The sequence below is a fragment of the Echinops telfairi genome, unplaced genomic scaffold (genome assembly GCF_000313985.2).
Source record: "Echinops telfairi isolate 266 unplaced genomic scaffold, ASM31398v2 ScPeMD7_7420;HRSCAF=8458, whole genome shotgun sequence".
Classification (NCBI taxonomy): Eukaryota; Metazoa; Chordata; class Mammalia; order Afrosoricida; family Tenrecidae; genus Echinops; species Echinops telfairi.
In genome coordinates this window covers 19,971,362-19,977,505 of record NW_022111320.1, presented here as the reverse complement: position 1 = coordinate 19,977,505, position 6,144 = coordinate 19,971,362, and positions in this window count along the sequence as shown.

The window sequence follows — 6,144 nt, the reverse complement described above, 5'->3', positions numbered from 1 at the left end:
TCCAACTTGGGGCATCCAGAAAGTGCTGGCAGCACCCACTTCCAGAGACCTGGGCAGGGCCTGAGCCTGCACTGTACTGCAAGCCCCTGTTTTTATTGGGGTACATTTGGGCCCTTCTTCGGTTCCTTGTCTCAGCCCCTCTCTGAGACTTGATGTATTCCACCTCTCCCCCCTGTGCCCTGTACAGCGTCCATCTAGTGGCCTGAGACTTGGAATGTTTAAAGGGCCTAGAATGCTGGCTCCTTTCATTCTGGCTCCTGGCTGCTCTTTGCGCCTTGCAAACACCTGTACGGAGGTCAGGTATGGCCCACCCTCCCCCCGCCTGGCCTGGCCATCTCCAACTTTGGGAAGGAGCCTGTTGTCTCCCACGTAACACCACTTGGCTGTGCCAGTGGGTGAGGTATGCAGCCATTTCTGAGAAGTGGCCCGGCAGGGGTGGGGGTGGGTGGGGAAGGCACTCCGTTAAGTTACCTCTTTGAGCAGAGGCTTCAGGTAAACCCACCAGAGCAATGCAAAGAGCCACCAGAGGTACCCGGGCGTTGGGGATTTGTCAGCCCACTTGTGCTTTCGTCGGTGGCAGTAAACCTTGTGTGTACTCGCAGACTTGTTCCTTTTATGTAAAGCGAGAACTCAAAACTCAACCAAGTGTTTGGTGTATCTTCAAACAAGCTAACGTGAAATCGGCAAGACAGTGTCCCCAGTGACGCTGCACAACTCCCAGGGGCCCAAGTAGCCAGGACCTAGGTGATCTGGGCCTCTGGCCCTTCTGCTTGGTGCTGTGGGCTCTGCTGTCAGGGCCCTGCTGCTGGGGCTGGGCTGGGCATGTGCCCCAGGGGAGCTTCGGTAGGAGGCGTGAGTGTGGTTGGATGCCTGTGCTCCTCTAGGCGCTGGAGCCAGTGTTCCCGTGATGCTTTCCCACAGAGAGAATCCACGGCCTCTTGTTATGAGAGGTGGGGCGGAAAGCAGGGAAATATTTGTCAGAGCTTCAGCCCCCCTGCCTTTCCTGCCTCAGTCCAGGAGCGTGAGCCTCGCCCATTTACCCTGGTCCGATAGCTGCTAGGATTCCTAAAGCAGGGAGCCCATCTATCAAAACTGTGTGCTGCTGCTCAAGGGTGGCTCTTGTGCAGTTGAAGGGGCTGACCTGGCTTTCCCTGACCATCACGTCCCGCTTACTGGAGCATTAAAATCCTAGTTTTTTTTCACTTAAAAAGAAAGAAAGAAAAGAATTTTGGTGACATACAGTGCGGCCAGAAACTCTAGAGCAGTGATTCTCAACCTTCCTAATGCCACAACCCTTTAATACAGTTCCTCATGTTCTGGTGACCCCATACGGGGGCGTATCTGCATGTGGACGGACCCGCCTGGAGATGGATAGAGGAGTGGTGTCTCGGTTCCTAAGACCATTGGCAATATGGTCTTAGGCGACCCCTGTGAAAGGGTGGTTCGACCCCCAAATGGGTTGGGATCCACAGTTGAGAACCACTGCTCTAGAGCCAAACTTTGGTGCAACGTTTTCAGGCCCAGAAACCACTCGGCAAGTTCAGCAGTGTTTCTCTCGAGCATGTTGGCTTCTTGAGATGCATAGGCAACGTCACATGGTTTTCAGCTTAGAGGAATGCATCAGCTTAGAGGAATGCATCGTCATTGTGTATTTCCACTCTTGGACCTGGGATGTCTTCAGTTGGTTTGTTTTGGTTTTAAACGTTGGCTTTCATCCTTTATTGGTTTTAGAAGTTGCTTTCACCATTTATGCTGAAAATAGGGATGATGGTTGGCTCTTGGGTTTGCTGTGAGCATTTAGAGGAGATGATATACCGGAAGCACTGGGCTGGTTCCTCAGTGTGTTGCTGTTCCACACATCTTCTGTTTGGTATAGAATGTGCCAAGGAAGTGCTGAGAACGGGCTGTGATCATTGGCATGAGTTGGATTCCTTCTTGACACATTGCCACATGGGGTGCACCATTCAGGAATGACTGTCACCTGGTCTGTTTCAAAACACCACACGCATTCTCATGGAGTCAATTACGACTCGTGGCGACTCTGTAGGACAGGGTAGACTTACCTCTGTGAGTTTCCGAGACTGTAACTTCATGGCAGTGGACAGCCTCGTCTTTCTCCTGCAGAGCTGATGGTTTTGAACTGATGACCTTGTGGAAAATAGCCCAACTCATAACCATTACACCACTCAGTCTGTAGAGCAGGTTTATTTCTCAGAGCTGTGTTTGGTTTGATTGACAGTGTAAAGATGCAGAGACTGGTTTCCCTAGGAGTTTAGCTTGGGCTACTTTCCTGTTGGACATTGGCAAGTCAGTACGAAAAAGTCAAACGACCCTGTAGAAAAGCTGATAAGGGGCACGAACAACTGAAATGGCCAATAAAATATGAAATGGTGTACCATGTCATATGAAACACTTCCATAGTCAAAACATTTAAATATCTTCTAATATTCCAAGTAGGTAAAGGTATTGGAAAATACTTTTGTGAGAACATAAAATGAGTAGATTCCATGGAGAATAATATAGGCCTGAATCAGTCAGGGATGCATTTGGCGGCAAGTAACAGAAAACCAGACTGACTGTGGCTTAAACTAACAGGAGTGTATTCCTCTCACACAACAAGCAATTTGGAGATAGGTTGCTGCTGGCTTTGGCTCAGTAACTCACTGGTATAGGGCCAACACCACTATGATTCACCTTAGCTGTCCCTCATGCCACAGCATGGCTGCCACCTCTCCAAATGCCACACCACGCTGAGCGCAGAAAAAAGGGACAGTGCCAGGCATGGCTGTCCCTTTTACCTCGAAAGCAGAAACGTTCTACAAATTCTCTTAATTCACTCAAGCAAACATTTGCTGGTGTTTAGTTGGCTAAAACTAGGTCACAAGGCTACATCTAGCTGCAAGAAAGTCTCAGAAAGTGAGTTTTTCCTGCCCCTGTAGTGGGAGGTGGGATGAGGGGAAACGAATGGGAAGAGGTGTCGGTTCAGCCAATTGACAGTGTTGACGACACCTCAGAAGCCCAGGTTCTCCTTGGGGGTTTCTGTCCTTGAGAAATATTCTCATCTGTGCCAATAGAGACAGGGGTCCTCAAAATGCGGCCCGCCGAGGACATTTATCTGGCCTGCCGGGTGTTTTTGCCATTTGTTTTTTTACTTCAAAATAAGATATGTGCAGTGTGCATAGGAATTTGTTCACAGTCTTGTTTTGTTTTTTAAAATATAGTCTGGCTCTCCAACGGGTCTGAGGGACAGTGAACTGGCCCCGTTTAAACAGTTTGAGGACCCCTGCTAGAGAAGAATGGACAAGGATTTTATCGAGGGTTACATTGCTTGCAATAGCAAACATTAGAAACATCCTATGTGCCAATGAATAGAGGATTTGAACAGATGTGAACCTAGATTTCAGATAATTTTTAGTTAAACTTTAAGTAATTCTATATTTGCATCCATACCATCAGATACTGTTTGGCAGTTGAAAAGAATGAGTTGTATTAGATCTGAATACACTGCCATGGACATTTTCAAGACATTATAAAGAAAATATAAAGGAAATTTAGCGAACAGGACAAACAGTATAAACCTGTTTGTTTTTGTTTTTAAAAAACCACACACACATTCATAACTGGACTTGTGTCTAGACATGCACACCAAACAGCCCACAGGGAAACGCTTCACAGGAACACAGCAGTGATTCTTTCTGGGGGGAGGGGACAGGGTGTGAACAGTGAAAGGGCACTCTGGCCTTTTTGTTTAAATATATTTGTGTTCTACATAGGAACTTTCAGAATAAAGAGAGAGAGAAAATGTCCCTGTTTGGAGAGAAAGAAATAATTTAAGGAAACGGAACCATTAAAAAGAAGAAGAAGAAATGATTCTCGCTGAAAAGTTGTAATCCTTAGCAAGAGATAGCAACTGTAGCTAAATAGTTGTTTTATAAGCTAGGTCCCTGCCCCTTGATGAGGCTTCTGCAGGCAAGTTTGTTTTGGCAGGTATTTTGACCCACAAGGCTAGTAGGTATGTTTCCTCTAACTGTTTGCAACACTGAAGTTTAACTCAGAGACTTTTAACCTTTGGGCTGCTAACAAAATTATATAGCAGGAGTCTCTTGGAAACAATAATTATTTCAGATGACAGAGGTGAACAGATTTGAACTAGATGCCAGTTAGCTTTCTTAATTAAACCTTTTAAAGGGTGGTTTTGCACTCACATGTAGTTGTAAGAATGCTTACGGAGAGATCCACTCTATCTTTGACTCATCCCTTCACCCGGCCTCCACTCAATGGTAACATCTTGCAAAACTATAATACAATATCACCACCAGGATATTAGCATTTGGTAGGAGCCCTGGTGGCATAGTGGTTATGCGTTGTGCTGTGATCCCTAAGGCCAACAGTTCGCAACCACCAGCCGCTCCTCTGGAGAAAGATGAGACTTCGTTGCCCCTAAAGAGTTACAGTCTCAGAAACGCACCGGAGCAGCTCTCCCCTGCCGTGTGTGGCTGCTATGAGTTGGAATTGACTCTATAGCAGTGAGTTTGCTTTGGTTTTTGACAGAGATACAGAAAGATTCCTGAAGATGCCCTTTCACTGCTGCACCCCCATATCTTTTAGCGCCTGCCGTCCCTTTCCTGACCCACTCCTAAGGCCCTGCTCGAACTCCGAGAAATCTTTCGTAGGTTCTCCAGCATGTCATCATTTCAGGGAAAAGGTCAGGAGGTGGGCTTTTGGAATTGGCATCGTTCTCTGGCAATTCAGCCAGGTGGTGTGTACACAGTCACAGTGTGCCCTGCAGTGCTGAGCAGTATGCTGCGACACGAATGGGCCACCGCTTATTTAACCCCTGCCCCTTCACGGGACATCCCGGCAGTTTCTTCAGTGTTGGCTGTGACGAAGACGGTGCTGCAGATGTCCACATACATGTATTGTGTGAACATCTGTATTTCTCTGTCACTGCTGTGTCACTGTGTTACATCTCATTTCTCTCTGTCACTTACACGTAGCAGTTGCACATTTTACGTTTTAAAGGAGCTGTCGCGTGTTCCTGAGGAGCTGTGCCGTTTTGCCTTCCCGCCCCTTTCTCTGCACTGTGGCCAGCGTGTTCCTTATCCGACATTCTGATAGATATGTAGAGGGATTGCTGTTGTCAAGACCCTGGTTTACTTGGGTCCATAATTGATGGCTAAGCTTTAATTTGCATTTTCCTAATTGCTAAAGATGGTGAGCACCTTTCCTTCTGTTTATTTTCCTCCTTTAAAACTTCTGGATGCAATGCCTCTTCGTGTCTTCTGCCCATATTCTAATAGGAGTCTGTGAGTTTGTCCACTGTTGACTTTTGAGAATTCTTTACATATTGTAGATATTAGTTCTTTGTCAGGTATGTAATTTGTAGTTATTTCCCCCACTCTCTAGCTTGCCGTTTTGTCTTCTTCACAAGGTCTTAGGGGGGAAAAAAATAAATTCAACATTAGGTTTAATTCTCCCTCTTACCTGTCAGTTGCTGTACTGTGGAGCTTGCATATTCCAATGATGTGGGAGACTATGCATTTGTCAAATGCCTGTGGGGTCACCATGGAGGACAGGTACAGAGATCCACTGCCAGTCCATCTAACAGAGCAAGGGGATACTGCCTGGTTTATAGCCAGTGGAGGTGCGCATTGGGTTGTAGCCTTTCACCATACTTGTTCAATCGTTATGCTGAGCAGATCATCTGAAAAGCTGAGCTATGAGACAAGAAAGTGGCATCTGATTGGAAGAAGACTCCACTTTGCTTGCTAAATGAAGAGAAGGCTCGGAGCCATTCCTGATGGAGAACCACCACAGCAGCCTTCAGTGCGGATGACACCGCAACACGAAGAAATCAAATCCTCACAACTGGGCCAGTTGGCCGCGTGATGATAAATGGAGGAAGGATGGATGGATGGTGTCGGGACTTTAGATTACTTGGATCCACAATCGACTTCTAAGGAAGCAGCAGTCTCTTCCCGCCTGGATCATAGGAGAATGGAGAAAAAAGTGAAGATGTAAGGGAGCAATTAGTCCAAGGGACTAGCGGCCCACCTGAACCACAGCCTCCTCTAACTTGAGAATAGCTAGATGGTGCTGGCTACCACGACTGGCCAGTACTGACCAAGACCACAGTGGAAAGTC